At 39.3% G+C, this 19,422-nt stretch overlaps 1 protein-coding gene and 1 pseudogene across 2 annotated transcripts in view; both read right to left on the reverse strand.

The window, feature by feature from the left end:
• Positions 1–19,422, reverse strand: part of LOC106072355 (kiSS-1 receptor-like) — a 184,674-nt gene that overhangs the window by 82,283 nt on the left and 82,969 nt on the right. The gene's annotated exons all lie outside the window — the stretch shown is intronic.
• LOC129925975 (GATA zinc finger domain-containing protein 14-like) lies at positions 1,367–18,715 on the reverse strand (annotated as a pseudogene).

The following is a 19,422-nucleotide window of genomic DNA, read 5'->3' on the forward strand; positions in this document are numbered from 1 at the left end:
TGACTACAGATTTCCTGGCGAACATCCTTTCATTAGACAATACCGTAATGAATCGCGTACTAAAAATTAATTCGTTTAATTGTTTACTTTATAATCCCATCCCTAGATCTAAAACTCTAATTCAACTCTAAGATGATAAAACTTCTCTTCGCACTGATAGTTTTATACTTAACACATGAAAATACTAATTAATTAATTAATTTAAAAATAATTTAGCAGTTTAAGATTAAGCTATGTATGTAGTCATTTGTTTTTGTACGTAATTATTAGGTTTTCCCTAGATAATTTAAAATCTTAAATCTCATTTTTGGACCAGTGGGGGGAGGGGGTATCTAGGAGTTGGTTTTCCGTGCTGCCTTTAGGCGCTCAGTAAACACAACTCTGCCGGTCGGTTGTCGAACCTCAAGCCCCCTTCTAGGTAGCCAAGCCAACTACCCTTGAAAGTGAGGCATCATTTGATACTATACTACCTGTGAATTGATCTACCACGTTAAGGGGCTGTCAGTTAACGGTGATCATTGGGACTGAGTATGTTTTATTGGGTGACTTCTGGAACTTGACCTGGTTTATAGATAAGCCGAAAAAGGCAAATTCCTCTACCGCGTTCTGGAGATCATGTTCATTGTAAGCTAACAGGGCGCAATCATTGGCATAGAGAAGCTCCGTTATGACCATCTCCTTTGTTTTTGTATGGGATAATAGACGTCTGGCCAGGGCCAGTAGCGCTTTTGAACGCCTTCAGGCAAGAGTTTGGTGGAATAAATCGCCCCGCCTGCCTACAAAAACCAATGTCTACCAGGCGGTGCTTCTCTCAACCTTTCTATATGGCTCTGAGACATGGACATTATACAGAAAACAACTAAGACTTCTTGAGTGCTTTCACCAAAGATGCTTGCGCTCCGTCATGGACATACGGTGGCAAGACAGCACTACAAACCGGTATGGACAGTACAGGGGGACTTCTTATGGTCCGGCAGTTACGCTGGGCAGGGCACGTATCCCGTACGGGAGACGAACGGTGCCAAAGGCTAAAAGGTGGTCGACGTAACAGAGGCGCCCAACGGAAACGCTTCAAAGACCAGCTAAGGCGTCAACTTTCCTTAGCTGACATAGAAGAGAGCACCTGGTTGCAACTTGCATGCGGCCTCAGAACGAGACAGCTGGAGGTCACTCACGAAGGCCGCGGGATACACATTTGAGACAAAAATAAAATCCGCTACCGAGGACAATCGCAGACGGTGAAAAGAAAATCTAAATCGACCACCTGCGGACAATGGTTAAGCTTGCCCTAGATGTGGCAAAATATGTAGGTCACAGCTGGGGCTGTACAAATTTTTGATGGTTGGTTGTTAGAGGGCGGCGGGTAGAGGGATAGAGTTACGTTGGTGGCTGTACAAGATGTGGGTGGTTGTTAGAGTTGTGTGGGTGGTTGTTAGAGTTGTTAGAGTTGTGTGGTTGGTTGTTAGAGTTGTTAGAGTTGTGTGGGTGTTTGTTAGAGTTGTTAAAGTTGTTAGAGTTGTGTGGGTGGTTGTTAGAGTTGTTAGAGTTGTTAGATTTGTGTGGGTGGTTGATAGAGTTGTTAGAGTTGTGTGGGTGGTTGATAGAGTTGTAAGAGTTGTTAGAGTTGTTAGAGTTGTGTGTGTGGTTGTTAGAGTTGTTAGAGTTGTGTGGGTGGTTGTTAGAGTTGTTAGAGTTGTGTGGGTGGTTGTTAGAGTTGTTAGAGTTTTTTGAGTTGTGTGGGTGGTTGTTAGAGTTGTTAGAGTTTTTTGAGTTGTGTGGGTGGTTGTTAGAGTTGTTAGAAATGTGTGGGTGGTTGATAGAGTTGTTAGAGTTGTTAGAGTTGTTAGAGTTGTGTGGGTGGTTGATAGAGTTGTAAGAGTTGTTAGAGTTGTTAGAGTTTGTGGGTGGTTGATAGAGTTGTTAGAGTTGTGTGTGTGGTTGTTAGAATTGTTAGAGTTGTGTGTGTGGTTGTTAGAGTTGTTAGAGTTGTGTCGGTGTTTGTTAGAGTTGTTAGAGTTGTGTGGGTGTTTGTTAGAGTTGTTAGAGTTGTGTGTGTGGTTGTTAGAGTTGTTATAGTTGTGTGGGTGGTTGATAGAGTTGTGTGTGTGGTTGTTAGAGTTGTTAGAGTTGTGTGTGTGGTTGTTAGAGTTGTTAGAGTTGTGTCGGTGTTTGTTAGAGTTGCTAGAATTGTGTGTGTGGTTGTTAGAGTTGTTAGAGTTATGTGTGTGGATGTTAGAGTTGTTGGAGTTGTGTGGGTGGTTGTTAGAGTTGCTAGAATTGTGTGTGTGGTTGTTAGAGTTGTTAGAGTTGAGTGGGTGGTTGTTAGATGGCGGCGGGTAGAGGGATAGAGTTACTCGGGTGGCTGTACAAGATGTGTGTGGTCGTTAGAGTTGAGTGGGTGATTGTTTGAATTACTGGCTATTTCTTGGAGCTGTGTGGGTGATTGTAGAAGTCTGACCCAATATTCAAATACATGATATTGTCTACAATCTACATCTCTGAGAACACCCATAACACTGCTCATGTATTTAGCGACTCTAAGTTTTACGTCTCCTGTACAAAGAAATAAATAACCTATTTGGACTACTTGTAAACAATGGCGGCGGTGAAGTAATACAGAAATTATTTTACAAACTAATAGACAATACATTACAATGCCCTCGGATAGGAACCAAAGAGCCTAGTAATTTGAAAGGTCGGAAATACTTTTGAAAATGGTTTTCCATTTCTGAATGACATGTAATTGTAATGTTTTGATGAAACCAATGTTTTCACTTGTCTTCACTCTTTTCATGTACAGCTAGGCGCCCACCGATGTGACATATGCCTATAGATTCCCTTACCTTTGTACAGCTAGGCGCCCACCGATGTGACATATGCCTATAGATTCCCTTACCTTTTCATGTAACTAAGTCATCAATAGGAAATGATTTTGGACTACCAGAATTAGAACCTATTTGTCCATCTTCTATTTCTGTCTAAGTATGGTCATTTCTTTGACCGAATTTGAATCGAGCTGCCACCACCAAGGGCTTGCTTTTTGTAACATTATTGTCATTACATTACAATTAGTTTAAAGGTCTTTAGTTCGGCCAGACTCACGGCTGTTATTTCAAAGAGCACCTCTCGTCTGCTACTGGCAGACGTTATAGATTTTATCATTTGGTCGTTAGTAACCTAGCGAGGCGTTGACTGAAACAGACTAATCGCAACGAGAGGGCCCGAAGATTCGCAATTTTAATTTTCGAGTAATTTACTTGTTTTTTTTTTTCAAGTCTTTCTTAGTGATGATAAAACTGAATGTTAAAAGTTGAATCAGAAAGGCTACAGAAATAAAGACAAAGATAGAAAGGAAAACAGGACGACTATTGTCTCTTGTATACAAAGTTGTGTTGATAAGGAAAAAAGTACTTGGCATGCCAAATAAACAAATAGTTTCTAGACTGTAGTTCAATATATTTCATACCATTTATTTTAATGAAATACACATTTCTTCTACCGCCACTCCAGACAGAGACAAAAAAATACATGGAGTTTTATGGGAAACAAAAAGAATTCCCCATTATTGTAACAAACGGTTGACAAGGCGGTCGGCCTTAGGCCTTAGGCCTAGGTGAGGGCCGGACTAGAAAGAAATCAGAGAAAACATTGCTAAACTTGTATCAGATCTCAAACATAGTAGAGCACTGTGACACTGTGTTTATCAGATCTCAAACATAGTAGAGCACTGTGACACTGTGTTTAACAGATCTCAAACATAGTAGAGCACTGTGACACTGTGTTTAACAGATCTCAAACATAGTAGAGCACTGTGACACTGTGTTTAACAGATCTCAAACATAGTAGAGCACTGTAACACTGTGTTTATCAGATCTCAAACATAGTAGAGCACTGTGACACTGTGTTTATCAGATCTCAAACATAGTAGAGCACTGTGACACTGTGTTTAACAGATCTCAAACATAGTAGAGCACTGTGACACTGTGTTTAACAGATCTCAAACATAGTAGAGCACTGTGACACTGTGTTTAACAGATCTCAAACATAGTAGAGCACTGTGACACTGTTTTTAACAGATCTCAAACATAGTAGAGCACTGTGACACTGTGTTTAACAGATCTCAAACATAGTAGAGCACTGTGACACTGTGTTTAACAGATCTCAAACATAGTAGAGCACTGTGACACTGTGTTTATCAGATCTCAAACATAGTAGAGCACTGTGACACTGTGTTTATCAGATCTCAAACATAGTAGAGCACTGTGACACTGTGTTTAACAGATCTCAAACATAGTAGAGCACTGTGACACTGTGTTTAACAGATCTCAAACATAGTAGAGCACTGTGACACTGTGTTTATCAGATCTCAAACATAGTAGAGCACTGTGACACTGTGTTTATCAGATCTCAAACATAGTAGAGCACTGTGACACTGTGTTTAACAGATCTCAAACATAGTAGAGCACTGTGACACTGTGTTTATCAGATCTCAAACATAGTAGAGCACTGTGACACTGTGTTTATCAGATCTCAAACATAGTAGAGCACTGTGACACTGTGTTTATCAGATCTCAAACATAGTAGAGCACTGTGACACTGTGTTTATCAGATCTCAAACATAGTAGAGCACTGTGACACTGTGTTTAACAGATCTCAAACATAGTATAGCACTGTGACACTGTGTTTATCAGATCTCAAACATAGTAGAGCACTGTGACACTGTTTTTATCAGATCTCAAACATAGTAGAGCACTGTGACACTGTGTTTATCAGATCTCAAACATAGTAGAGCACTGTGACACTGTGTTTATCAGATCTCAAACATAGTAGAGCACTGTGACACTGTGTTTATCAGATCTCAAACATAGTAGAGCACTGTGACACTGTGTTTATCAGATCTCAAACATAGTAGAGCACTGTTACACTGTGTTTAACAGATCTCAAACATAGTAGAGCACTGTGACACTGTGTTTAACAGATCTCAAACATAGTAGAGCACTGTGACACTGTGTTTATCAGATTTCAAACATAGTAGAGCACTGTGACACTGTGTTTAACAGATCTCAAACATAGTAGAGCACTGTGACACTGTGTTTAACAGATCTCAAACATAGTAGAGCACTGTGACACTGTGTTTAACAGATCTCAAACATAGTAGAGCACTGTGACACTGTGTTTATCAGATCTCAAACATAGTAGAGCACTGTGACACTGTGTTTATCAGATCTCAAACATAGTAGAGCACTGTGACACTGTGTTTATCAGATCTCAAACATAGTAGAGCACTGTGACACTGTGTTTAACAGATCTCAAACATAGTAGAGCACTGTGACACTGTGTTTATCAGATCTCAAACATAGTAGAGCACTGTGACACTGTGTTTATCAGATCTCAAACATAGTAGAGCACTGTGACACTGTGTTTAACAGATCTCAAACATAGTAGAGCACTGTGACACTGTGTTTAACAGATCTCAAACATAGTAGAGCACTGTGACACTGTGTTTAACAGATCTCAAACATAGTAGAGCACTGTGACACTGTTTTTAACAGATCTCAAACATAGTAGAGCACTGTGACACTGTGTTTAACAGATCTCAAACATAGTAGAGCACTGTGACACTGTGTTTAACAGATCTCAAACATAGTAGAGCACTGTGACACTGTGTTTATCAGATCTCAAACATAGTAGAGCACTGTGACACTGTGTTTATCAGATCTCAAACATAGTAGAGCACTGTGACACTGTGTTTAACAGATCTCAAACATAGTAGAGCACTGTGACACTGTGTTTAACAGATCTCAAACATAGTAGAGCACTGTGACACTGTGTTTATCAGATCTCAAACATAGTAGAGCACTGTGACACTGTGTTTATCAGATCTCAAACATAGTAGAGCACTGTGACACTGTGTTTAACAGATCTCAAACATAGTAGAGCACTGTGACACTGTGTTTATCAGATCTCAAACATAGTAGAGCACTGTGACACTGTGTTTATCAGATCTCAAACATAGTAGAGCACTGTGACACTGTGTTTATCAGATCTCAAACATAGTAGAGCACTGTGACACTGTGTTTATCAGATCTCAAACATAGTAGAGCACTGTGACACTGTGTTTAACAGATCTCAAACATAGTATAGCACTGTGACACTGTGTTTATCAGATCTCAAACATAGTAGAGCACTGTGACACTGTTTTTATCAGATCTCAAACATAGTAGAGCACTGTGACACTGTGTTTATCAGATCTCAAACATAGTAGAGCACTGTGACACTGTGTTTATCAGATCTCAAACATAGTAGAGCACTGTGACACTGTGTTTATCAGATCTCAAACATAGTAGAGCACTGTGACACTGTGTTTATCAGATCTCAAACATAGTAGAGCACTGTTACACTGTGTTTAACAGATCTCAAACATAGTAGAGCACTGTGACACTGTGTTTAACAGATCTCAAACATAGTAGAGCACTGTGACACTGTGTTTATCAGATTTCAAACATAGTAGAGCACTGTGACACTGTGTTTAACAGATCTCAAACATAGTAGAGCACTGTGACACTGTGTTTAACAGATCTCAAACATAGTAGAGCACTGTGACACTGTGTTTAACAGATCTCAAACATAGTAGAGCACTGTGACACTGTGTTTATCAGATCTCAAACATAGTAGAGCACTGTGACACTGTGTTTATCAGATCTCAAACATAGTAGAGCACTGTGACACTGTGTTTATCAGATCTCAAACATAGTAGAGCACTGTGACACTGTGTTTAACAGATCTCAAACATAGTAGAGCACTGTGACACTGTGTTTAACAGATCTCAAACATAGTAGAGCACTGTGACACTGTGTTTATCAGATCTCAAACATAGTAGAGCACTGTGACACTGTGTTTAACAGATCTCAAACATAGTAGAGCACTGTGACACTGTGTTTAACAGATCTCAAACATAGTAGAGCACTGTGACACTGTGTTTAACAGATCTCAAACACAGTAGAGCACTGTGACACTGTGTTTAACAGATCTCAAACATAGTAGAGCACTGTGACACTGTGTTTAACAGATCTCAAACATAGTAGAGCACTGTGACACTGTGTTTAACAGATCTCAAACATAGTAGAGCACTGTGACACTGTGTTTAACAGATTTCAAACATAGTAGAGCACTGTGACACTGTGTTTAACAGATCTCAAACATAGTAGAGCACTGTGACACTGTGTTTAACAGATCTCAAACATAGTAGAGCACTGTGACACTGTGTTTAACAGTCTAACTCTGACACTAATACGAAGACTGCGATGTATGAATTTCCGTTATTTGTTGATTTAGATCGAGACACTGGCAGGTTTTGAATAAATTTGCTGAATTGTATTTTCTTCGCTGTTTATTTTTAATTAAAAAAAAAGTTATTTAGGGCCACCAAGTTTACTTCGCCTAGGGCCTCCAAATATCCAAGTCCGGCCCTGTGCAAGGGCATTAAGTAGAAAGTGCAATGACTAACCAGTTTTTATATTTTTTACTCTTGCTAATGTTTGTTGATCCTTCCTACCATATGGAGGTCACAATGTCTTACTAACCCAAGCTCTATCACCCAAACTTGATGTACAATAGCCTAGCACTAGTGCAGAAGTGTAGATAGAAAAAGAGGCACTATTGATCCAAGAACAATAACCGCGTTTGGAACTTGAACTTGGAGCAGACAATAAACGACATGACGTCATCGACTCCAAGGTAACATTTGGAAGACAAAAAAGTCACAAAGCTCGCACGACTCAAATCCATTAACGAGCCCATGGTCGAAACATGATCTGAATGCGATGGCCCCGGAAACGATCTGTAGGTCAATGCTACTGACACGCTGACCATGTGACCCATTGAGTTTGAGGTCTTGCGCTCTGATACAGAGACTGAACTATATAAACTACTGTGACAAGTCAAAAACTCGCTGTCAGAGTCACTCAAATTTATCACAGCATTAATTATAATTTTTCATTATTTATTTATTTTATTTTAATTATTTCCCCATCCAACCCCTAAATTATTCACCCACCACACCTTTTCCGCTCCAGGCTAGACTTACTTGACCACATTGGAGATAGCTAGGTCACGTCTTTCGATTTATCTTCCCTTCACCGGGGCAAAGATACGCACAGACTCTTTGATCTTATCGGCAGGATGTCTGACAGCCGCAGTGGACACCACCTTGTGTGGAATGCAAGTCACTCCCCCCCCCCTTTCTCCTATGTCTCTCTTTGATCTAGCAGACCACGAGGACAAACACGCCCATTGACCTCCCAATGTGCGAATCCCATCTCTTGTCGGACTTCACCCACGTGTAAGATAATTCTAAGACTAGGACATTTCCTGTTTCCGCTCACATTTTCCATGCCTTTGTATATAAGGTAAATTAAATCAAGTCAGACCCTCTCTTTCTCATTCGAGCTGAGCTATCGAGTCTGGACTATATCATTTATTCTCCCTCCTAGTGGAATACCTGGTAGTAAGCCGAACTTAATCACAAGTTCCACCTTAATTTCTTTTGTGCTATTTCCATTGGATATTATCATGTGTATTTTATTATTTCACTTATATTTAATTAGTGCATTGTGTATGTCTCACTGGCGTAAGTAGAGAACATAGACATGTCCTATGTATGTATTTATGAATTGCATTAATCTATTAATGCTACGTTGCATCAATTGATTATTGATGCAACCATGTATATATTTGTACACCTTATTTTATTTCCTTTATCTCGGTTGACAGCCTTGATAATTCTACTATCGCACTAATACTGCGCTTAGAAAGGAGATATGAGTTATCTCCCCTGTATTGAATTATCTCCCCTGTAGCCATTTCACTCTAACGAGAGTTGCGCCTCTTGAACGGACACCCTCTCCATTCAAGCGCGCTCCATTGTTCTCGACCTACGGTCATATGTAAACAAACCGTCTTGGTCGCCGACCACCGCCCAATTCATCCCCCCCCCTTTTTCTTTCTCTATCCACCTGTGTTGTTTATTTCAGATTATTATTTCCCCTTCTATGTACATTTTTATATTAGTATTTCCCCTTTTATGTACATTTTTATATTAGTATTTCCCCTTTTATGTACATTTATATAATGCTACTATCTGCCATCTATTTTCCAAATCCCATTTGTCATCATCTCCTCATTGTGCTCTAAAGCAATTTCACCAATCTGACGAATGCACCTCAGTCGAGGGCATCGATAAGATGCATAAGAGACATGTCCTAACTTGTCTTTATTTATCCGCATCCTCCCTCAGGTGTCTGCCTATTTATTTATTGGATCAACGATCTATTTACCTGCCTATTTACCTATTTATGTGCTAAACTCTACCACTTGGCGCTATCGGCATTGCCCGCCTATTCGACAGCCCACCTGTCAAGCTATTAGGTGCAACGTCCCTATAGATTCAGATCTGTGTGAGACGTCATAGCTACGCCAACTCTCTGCAACTCACTGGACATATCCTGTCAACTACGCTGCCCACGGCAGATCAGCTCTGCCCGCAGTAAGCTTGTGCCCACGGTAGCCGGCCACCAGCCCTACTGTGCCCACTACAGATATTAGATTTTGGGGATTGAGACTCCACAAGAACTATATCACCGGCGTCCCTCTATCCGAGCGCCACCTCCAGCTGCAGAACCTCAAGCCAGGACACAGCCAGCTGCGACATCAACAGGAATACCAGCTAAGTCAGAGGACAAAGTGACATACTCTCTTATTAGGTGCAAGAGTGATGATTAGACCTAGTCTTATTTAGAGATAGATGCAAACCCTCCCCCTTTTCATTCTTATATGTATATTTATGTAAATAAATATTCTTCATTTTTAACTTTTGTATCTATCTTTCATTGCTTGTCTCGTTGCGTGTCTGCTCCCGATTCATATGCTGATAGGTTGGTGTGTGATAGCTTTAAAAATAATCATCCCCTAGACATAAAACGCGCCAAACACACATCACATCTCCCCACCTGTCACAACTACTACAGCACAGTTTGCAGATCGAAGTCCAATGAAGAGGACATCTAATAGTACCGTTTTTATTCTATAACCTATGCCCAGAATAACCTATGCCAAGAATAACCTATGCCCAGAATAACCTATGCCCAGAATAACCTATGCCCAGAATAACCTATGCCCAGAATAACCTATGCCCAGAATAACCTATGCCCAGAATAACCTATGCCCAGAATAACCTATGCCCAGAATAAACTATGCCCAGAATAACCTATGCCCAGAATAACCTATGCCAAGAATAACCTATGCCAAGAATAACCTATGCCCAGAATAACCTATGCCCAGAATAACCTATGCCCAGAATAACCTATGCCCAGAATAACCTATGCCCAGAATAACCTATGCCCAGAATAACCTATGCCCAGAATAACCTATGCCCAGAATAACCTATGCCCAGAATAACCTATGCCCAGAATAACCTATGCCCAGAATAACCTATGCCCAGAATAACCTATGCCCAGAATAACCTATGCCCAGAATAACCTATGCCCAGAATAACCTATGCCCAGAATAACCTATGCCCAGAATAACCTATGGCCAGAATAACCTATGCCAAGAATAACCTATGCCCAGAATAACCTATGCCCAGAATAACCTATGCCCAGAATAACCTATGCCCAGAATAACCTATGCCCAGAATAACCTATGCCCAGAATAACCTATGCCCAGAATAACCTATGCCCAGAATAACCTATGCCCAGAATAACCTATGCCCAGAATAACCTATGCCCAGAATAACCTATGCCCAGAATAACCTATGCCCAGAATAACCTATGCCCAGAATAACCTATGCCCAGAATAACCTATGCCCAGAATAACCTATGCCCAGAATAACCTATGCCAAGAATAACCTATGCCCAGAATAACCTATGCCCAGAATAACCTATGCCCAGAATAACCTATGCCCAGAATAACCTATGCCCAGAATAACCTATGCCCAGAATAACCTATGCCCAGAATAACCTATGCCCAGAATAACCTATGACGCGAATAACATATGACGTGTATAAACTAAGACATATGCCATGTATGATCTGAATATATCGCAAACTGTTATAAATAAACAAATATAAACCTGATATTAGAAGGTAAAGCTTAAAAAAAACAGGTGTATAATTCATATTTATTTTCAAACAGCAGTTTAAACAAAAGACCAACTGTTAAAGTAAATAGAAGAAAATTGAAACTCTATTTTTATTAAACTAAAGAAGTACTAGCAGGTCTTCATTGAATGACTTTAAAAAGAAATAATTACAATGACTTAACCCCGCCCCTGAAATAAAATACTTCACACATCGACCTGTTATCCTACCAGTGGCTGGGCTCCTTACAAAGAGCGACATCCTAAGAAACACTGAAGCAAACTAAAGCTACCAAAAGTCCCTTGCGCTATTTAACTCTTGAAGACCAGAAATACAGCTGCTGTCAGTTATCTATGTTCCCCCCACCAAAACCCACCCATATAGTTATTTTAATTTACGTACACAATTTATATTTGACTTGTAGTAATTTTTTTCTTACAAGAATAGCAGAGTACTGTGCTGTGTACACTCAGAAAATGCATTTCTGAGTCTCAAATAGAAAAAATGCCAAGAAATACACGAGAAAAATGTGTACCCCTCCCTGCCCCACACCTCTAAAAAAAACCAACAATTCTGGCTACACCTATGCTTTAGTGTTTCAAATAAAAGGTCTTTTTTCTTTCATGTTTGCATACATTTCTAGCTAGTTCAACAGTCAGACGTCAGAGCAGTATTTGATGACGATATATTTGAAACCAATGTATTCGATTATGTAAATGAGGGTTACGATATCTCAATCGGATCGAGTTCTTGTAAGTCCTGGTTGTAGTGACTTTGTCAGACAATAGTGGCCTAGTTTGTTGTTTCCTTTTGATTTGAAACAAATGTCCGTACCACCAAAAATAGTTCTTAGAATAGAATGCAGCTTTTTTTTTTCTTTTTTTTAGCTATACTACTTTTAATAACAATATATCTGGTATGACTATTTATAGCCTAACTTGTGTATCTCATCCTAAGTTATGCTTCATAATACATCTTTTTTTTTTTGTGATCATTTTTTTTAAAGTATAACATGTAATGCAGATTACATTTAGTTATGTTATTTTAAACATGTTACAGCGTAGAACCTTCAACCCTTCGTTGTGTTACAATTGTTTTACCATCAGTTATGTTAAAACTTTTATACCCAAAGTTATGTTAGACTTAATAAACTGTAAGTTAATTTTAACTTGTTAAACTCCGAGTTATGCTAAACTTGTAACTCTTACTTATGTTAGACTTGCTAAACTTTTAGTTATGTAAAGCCTGTTAAACTCTATGTTATGTTTAACTTGTTAATTATAAATTAATGTTTAACTTATTAAATCATGTTAAATGTGTTCAATGCTAGAACTCAAGTTTTGATTAAGGTTTGATTGATTTAGAAAAAGCGTTAAAATAATTCTCATAAGTGTTATATGTTTTCTTTATTTATAAGTTATAATCTTTATATAATACATCATTTATTACCATTTTTATTTTTTGTAATAAAAGAAGTGACTTTTATCCTACTAGCAAAATAGCAAATTATATAAAGTGATAATTGGCTAACAATGATTAAATATTAGATGTTGTAGAAATATGTGTAGAATTTATGCATTTTAGTAGCAAACTTCAGAAACACTCTAGAAATGTATCTAATAGGCTGTCAGTTCACTTTAATTGCTCATTATATTCATTGACAATCCTAAAAGTGGACAAGAGCTTGATAGAGAAACAGAAACAGTCATGAAATTGTGGGTCATTTGAATGTCCATTGAGAAATGTCCAAACTGTCCAAAATAATTGTTTACTTATTCACGAGTGATAGGGAAACCTTTTTTTTTTTAAGTCTTGTCAAGGAAAAATATCACGTGTTGATACTTTATGTTTTGTTGGCATCAGATGTGGCAAAATACGCACAGGTCACCACTGGGTCTGCGTGGTCACGTCAAATAGTGCATTTACCCTTAATCTTTGAGATCGAGTCCAAAACAACTTCTCATGATTAAATTAAGATAAAATATCGGCAAAATTGAACCGAATTCGTTCTGTAAACTATGATTTTAATGTAATGACTTTCTATATTTTGAACTTTATTATTTTAGATTTTGATTTTTATATTTTTTTTTCGTTTACAATTCCCTAGTTCAACATTTTAAACCAACCTTGCCATTCAAATAAATATGTTATTTTTTTTTTGTGTGTAAAGCTTCAAGTTTCCAAAACAATATTATGTTTACGTTTCATTCTCAGGCGCAGATTTAAATTTTCAACTGCAAGATTTTCCAAGCCGTCCATCAGGGTCAATCTGGATCCCCCAGTAAGATCTTTTGAATCTCGGCATTATCGTCTGCTGAAGTCTCAACGTCGCTGGCTTCTGTCCAGAAGAATAGCTTCTGATTATTTAACATCTTCTGTGTTGATTTTGAAGACAGACACCCACTGTTACACTTTTTGTTGGGGGCCAGTCATAAGGCGATTGTGTTCAATGAGAGCAGCTTTATTGTAATGAGTTTTTTTGAGTTTTAATTCTTCAGCAGTTGTAACAGCTCGCTAGCAGTCCTATTAAATATTTAAAGTAACTCCTGCTTAATTTCGTCAATAAAAGAATTAGAAATAATATCCATACCGAAACAAAAAATCTGTCAATCCATAGACCGGCAAGGAGGCGCGGTGTTGAGTGGTATAGTGCTTGGCTTCCGAACCGAGGGTTCCCGGCTTCGAATCCTGGTGAAGACTGGAATTTTTTAAGCTCGGGATCTTTAGGGCGCCTCTGAGTCAATTCAGCTCTAAATGGTACCTGGCATTAATTTGGGGAAAAGTTAACGCGTTTGGTCGTTGTGCTAGAAACATGACACCCTCGTTAACGCTGGGCCAAGGAAAAAAATGACTTTTACCCATAGATAGCAAGCTCTGAAAAGTGAACTTTCCTTTTTTAATAGACGGCCTTGCTTGTTGAAACCTCCTGACAATGACAAAAACCCATTCCTCCTTTCGCCTTCCCTTGTCCACTAACAAAATGCCCTTCCAGATGTATTCAAGTTCATAGGACATAGGTCATAGGTCATTGAAAAGTTAGTAGGTCTAGTAATTTACAATCGCTTCAAATGCACATCAAATGAACTTTGATGAACTTAAAAATTGTTCTATTAAACTTTCACCTCATATTGTTTTTGAATGTGCAGCTTAAAATAATTATTTAAAAAAAAAATTAGATTTATTAAATTTACTCTTTTGTAATAAACTTGCATCTTGCATTACTGATCAGAATTTCATATTTAAAATGTCGAATGCTCACTGCTGTCAACATGGCATACTTAACATATTCAGTAGAGTATTTGCTTCGAGTAGTTGTTCTCATGCATGTTTCAAAGCATTCTATCCTTAACTCTTGTCATATCCTTAACTCTTGTCATATCTTAACTCTTGTCATATCCTTACTCTTGTCATATCCTTAACTCTTGTCATATCCTTACTCTTGTCATATCCTTAACTCTTGTCATATACTTAACTCTTGTCATATCCTTACTCTTGTCATATCCTTACTCTTGACCGACTTCCACCAAGTCTGTTAGGTTCTACCAATATTCCACTTTGCTTTAAGCGTTCCAGTTGGAACGACCTCATTTCGAACATGAGAACTCATGCCTATTTAAGCCTCCTCAAGCCAACATACTAACCACTGACCAGGGAAGTGCTTACGAATATAGAAGGTTTTATAGATACCAAACAAAATATTTAATTACATATATAGTCAATTAACTAAGTGATTTTATTTAAATTGATTCTTGTTTTGTCATGTAAAAGTAATGATAGTGCAAACTTTCAGCTTGGCCGAGAATGGGAACTGGGAGAAAACACGTATCAAAACGTAATAAGGGGATTAAATTCGTAAATACATTCACATCTCTCATTAAATAGCAGTTGTTCCCCTCATGTTGATATCAAACAAAATAACTCATCACCACTAATTAGACTTAGACTTAGACTTAGGTCCTCCCGCGCCGTTCGGCGCATTGGGCGGCAAGCTGTCTCCATAATGATCTGTCACTGGCAATGTCTGAAGCCTCCTCCCACCTGGTGTCCACTGTTCTGAGGTTCTCCATGAAGGTGTGTCGCCAGGTAATACGAGGACGTCCCTGTTTGCGCTTTCCTCGTTTTGGCTTCCATGTTATCGCAACTCTTGGTGTGCGTAATTCATTTTGACGTAGAACATGTCCCGCAAACCTCATGCGACGCTCAGTCACAACCTCACTAAGTGTTCGACTCCCAGTTCGGCATAGGATTTCCTTGTTTGAGATCCGGTCTGTGTAACTGACTCCCAAAATCCGTCTCAGCCATCTCTGTTGAGCCACATTTAGTCTTTTCTAAATTTTGACAGATGACTTCCACGTCTCACATGCATATGTAGCAGTTGGAATGACGATTGTGTTGAGAAGGTGTATTTTTGTCTCGAGTCCAATGGCTTGGTTAGTCCAAATAGGCTGCAGCCTTTGGAAAATGCTCCCTGCCTTTCCTATTCGACATGCTACATCATGGTAAGCATCTCCATCATTTGTTATGATGCTGCAAAGGTACGTGAACTTGTCCAGCTCTTCAAGCTTTGACTCGCCAAGTCTGACGGGGACACCCTTTGCCTTATATCCAACTGTGACAGGTGGGGAAATGTGACGTGTGTTTGGCACGTTTTATGTCTAGGGGATGATTATTTTTAAAGCTATCACACACCAACCTATCAGCATATGAATCGGGAGCAGACACGCAACGAGACAAAGCAATGAAAGATAGATACAAAAGTTTAAAATGAAGAATATTTATTTACATAAATATACATATAAGAATAAAAGGGGGAGGGTTCGCATCTATCTCTAGTGAATACTATGTTTAATCATCACTCTTGCACCTAATAAGAGTATGTCACTTTGTCCTCTGACTTAGCTGGTTGTCCTGTTGATGTCGCAGCTGGCTGTGTCCTGGCTTGAGGTTCTGCAGCTGGAGATGGCGCTCTAGCGGATAGAGGGACGCCGGTGATATAGTTCTTGTGGAGTCTCAATCCCCAAAATCTAATATCTGTAGTGGGCACAGTAGGGCGGGTGGCCGGCTACCGTGGGCACAAGGTTACTGCGGGCAGAGCGGATCTGCCGTGGGCAGCGTAGTTGACAGGATATGTCCAGTGAGTTGCAGAGGGTTGGCGTAGCTATGACGTCTCACACAGACCTGAGTCCATAGGGACGTCGCACCTAATAAGATGACAGGTGGGCTGTCGAATAGGCGGGCAATGCCGATAGCGCCAAGTAGTAGAGTTGAGTAGTGTCGTGTAGACACTGAACAGCAAATAGCAAATAAATAGGCAGGTAAATAATCCGATAAATAGGCAGACACCTGAGGGAGGCACCAAGTATTCCTCTAGGAGGAAGAATAAATGATATAGTCCAGACTCGATAGCTCAGCTTGAATGAGAATGAAAGAGTCTGATTTGAGTTGGTTTACTTTATATAAGCCTGGAAAGTGCGGGCGGACACAGGAAATGCCCTAGGCTAAGATTTATCTTACACGTGGGTGGATTTGACTCGAGGTGGGAGCCGCACCTTGGAATATCACGCGGTGTGTTGACCAGGGTAATCTCTTAGATCAAAGAGAGACGTGAGAGAAGGGGGGGGGGAGAAGGATTAGCTTGCATTCAAACCAAGGTGGTGTCAACCGCGACCGTCCTTCAGACATCCGGCGGGCAAGACAAAAGAGATTGTGTGTTTACCTTTCCCCGATCAAGGGCAGATAAATGAAAAGACGCGCTTTAGCTATCTCCAATGTGGTCAACTAAGTCTAGCCTGGAGCGGAAAAGGTGGTGCGGGTGGAGAATGTAGGGGTAGGATGGGGAAATAATTAAAATAAAATAAATAAATAATGAAAAATAATAATTAATGCTGTGATAAATTTGAGTGACTCTGACAGCGAGTTTTTGACTTGTCACACCAACTCGCATAATTTTAGTCTTATCCAAGTTTATGAGGAGGCCAATTTTGGGTGCCTCTCTGTCTAGGCTCTCCGTCATTTCTTGAATGCATTTATTTGTAGCCCCGAGTAGTGCAACATCATCAGCAAAGTCCAAGTCCGTCAATCGGAGTTGTTCATGCCATGGAATACCAAAGGCAGTCTGGTTCATTGCTCTCCTCATTATGTAGTCGATGGCTAGGAGGAAAAGGAAGGGAGATAAGATGCACCCCTGTCTAACACCTGTCTCGATTGTAAAAAACTCTGTTGTTCCCTCTTCTGTTTTAATGCAGCAACTAGACTGACTGTAAAGGTGTCGTAGGATCTGGACGAATTTTTCTGGGATACCGTATTCTCTAACTATTTTCCATAGTGATTCTCGGTGGACACTATCAAACGCTTTTTTGAAGTCCACAAAACTGATCGTTAGCCGTTGTTGGTACTCAAGACTTTGTTCTATGATATTTCGTAAAACGAAAATCTGCTCTGTACATGATCTGCCTCTTCGGAAACCTGCTTGTTCTTCTCTGAGCCTTTCATCTACAGACTGTTGAAGCCGTCTCAACAAAACAGTAATAATAATAAATAATTAATTGGTTAATTTTTAGATTGATTGTTACCTTGTCAGGTAGAATGAATAAATGTGCAAACATTTTACCAGACAGACAGACAGATACACAGACAGACATACAGAAAGACCTACAGGCAAAGTGAGTTGATATAAGCTTTGTAAAAAAAAAACTAACTGACCAGGAAGCAAATGATATTTATTTGTTTCGTGTGGGAAGACAAAAGCTACATCTATTTCTGGAAATAGACAAACTACAGACTTCGATAATGTCTTTTACCGAAATGTCAAGAAACAAGAGTTGTCCATATTTCACTGGACACTGGGCAGAAAGAAAAAAAAGACAAATAGAAAAAAAAATTCAGCCAGAGTTGATGCTACTCCTGTTTTAAAAACAATTCAAATAAGTTGCTTTAAAGAAATAAAAAAAAACAAATAATTGACCAATCCCGAGACCTATATTTTTATGTACACACTTCATAGACAGAATATCTATCTATCTATCTATCTATCTATACATACATATAGAATTTTTTTTTTTGTAAAAAAAAATAGGAGCGGTACTCATTGACGAATTGTCCTACTTTTAGCTACTCTTAAATTAATAATAAACTTTAAAATACAAGAAAAGTAATAATGTTTTCCCCACATTAAAAAAAGGTGCCGGTACGTCGTACCGGTGCGTACCGTCACAAAAAAACACTGTTAATATATATGTTAATACATGACCGGGGGATGAAGTGACCGGGGGATGAAGTGACCAGGGGATGAAATGACCAGGGGATGAAATGACCGGGGATGAAGTGACCGGGGATGAAGTGACCGGCTATGAAGTGATCGGCGATGAAATGACCGGGGATGAAGTGACCGGGGATGAAGTGACCGGGAACCATTTACGATATGCACCACACTGACAACATCTATGCTATCTATCGTATTTACCACATTCAGCACTATCTTCAACATCTGCTACATTTACACAATCTACCACATCTATGACATTCAACGCATCCACCACATTCACCCCATCTACCACATTCACCACATCTACCACAATCATCACATTTACCACATTCAACTTAATCAACCACATTCAGAGTATTTACCGAATTCACCACAACTCATGCCCTAATGAAACAACCGAATATAAAACATATTTTTTTAAATCCTCAGAGAAAGAGAGAGAGAGAGGGGAAAGAGAGATGGAGAGAGAAAGAAAGAAACAGAGAGAAGAGAGAGAGGAGAAAGATTGTCATTGAGAATCTCTATTGAGAATTTGTGCATTGTTCATAGAATTGAACTCACAGTGTGCGTGCGTGGGTTCTTTCTGCTGTTAAAATAAACAGTCGTTATTTTAACTTAATGATATCCGCTTGGGGAGTTATTTTGTGCTTTCTTTTTTTTAAACTCATCCCAGCACAAATCTTGTTTTAAATTTGACATTGAATCGGATTGATATCACCAGCTGTCAGGCTTGGAGATGTTAAGTGCTCATTCAGAGCCAAGAAGATTTTGGGGTTTTGTTCCATGCTGTATTCAGTGCATGCAAACGTAATGCGACTTTCCAGTTATTTCCAAACCTTCTTCTCAGTCTTCCCCAGGGCTCTTAAGACGTGTTTAGGTTTTTAATATCAAATGTCAATGTGTTATAACAAAAAGACTCATATGTACTCAAAATTATGGGATGCATTGCTGAATGAGATAAACTGCTTGGCTACCAAGCAAAAAAAGGGGAGTGGGAGATTTCGTAAACCGACTCGACTTTGC

This window comes from Biomphalaria glabrata, chromosome 1 (genome assembly GCF_947242115.1).
Source record: "Biomphalaria glabrata chromosome 1, xgBioGlab47.1, whole genome shotgun sequence".
Classification (NCBI taxonomy): domain Eukaryota; kingdom Metazoa; phylum Mollusca; class Gastropoda; family Planorbidae; genus Biomphalaria; species Biomphalaria glabrata.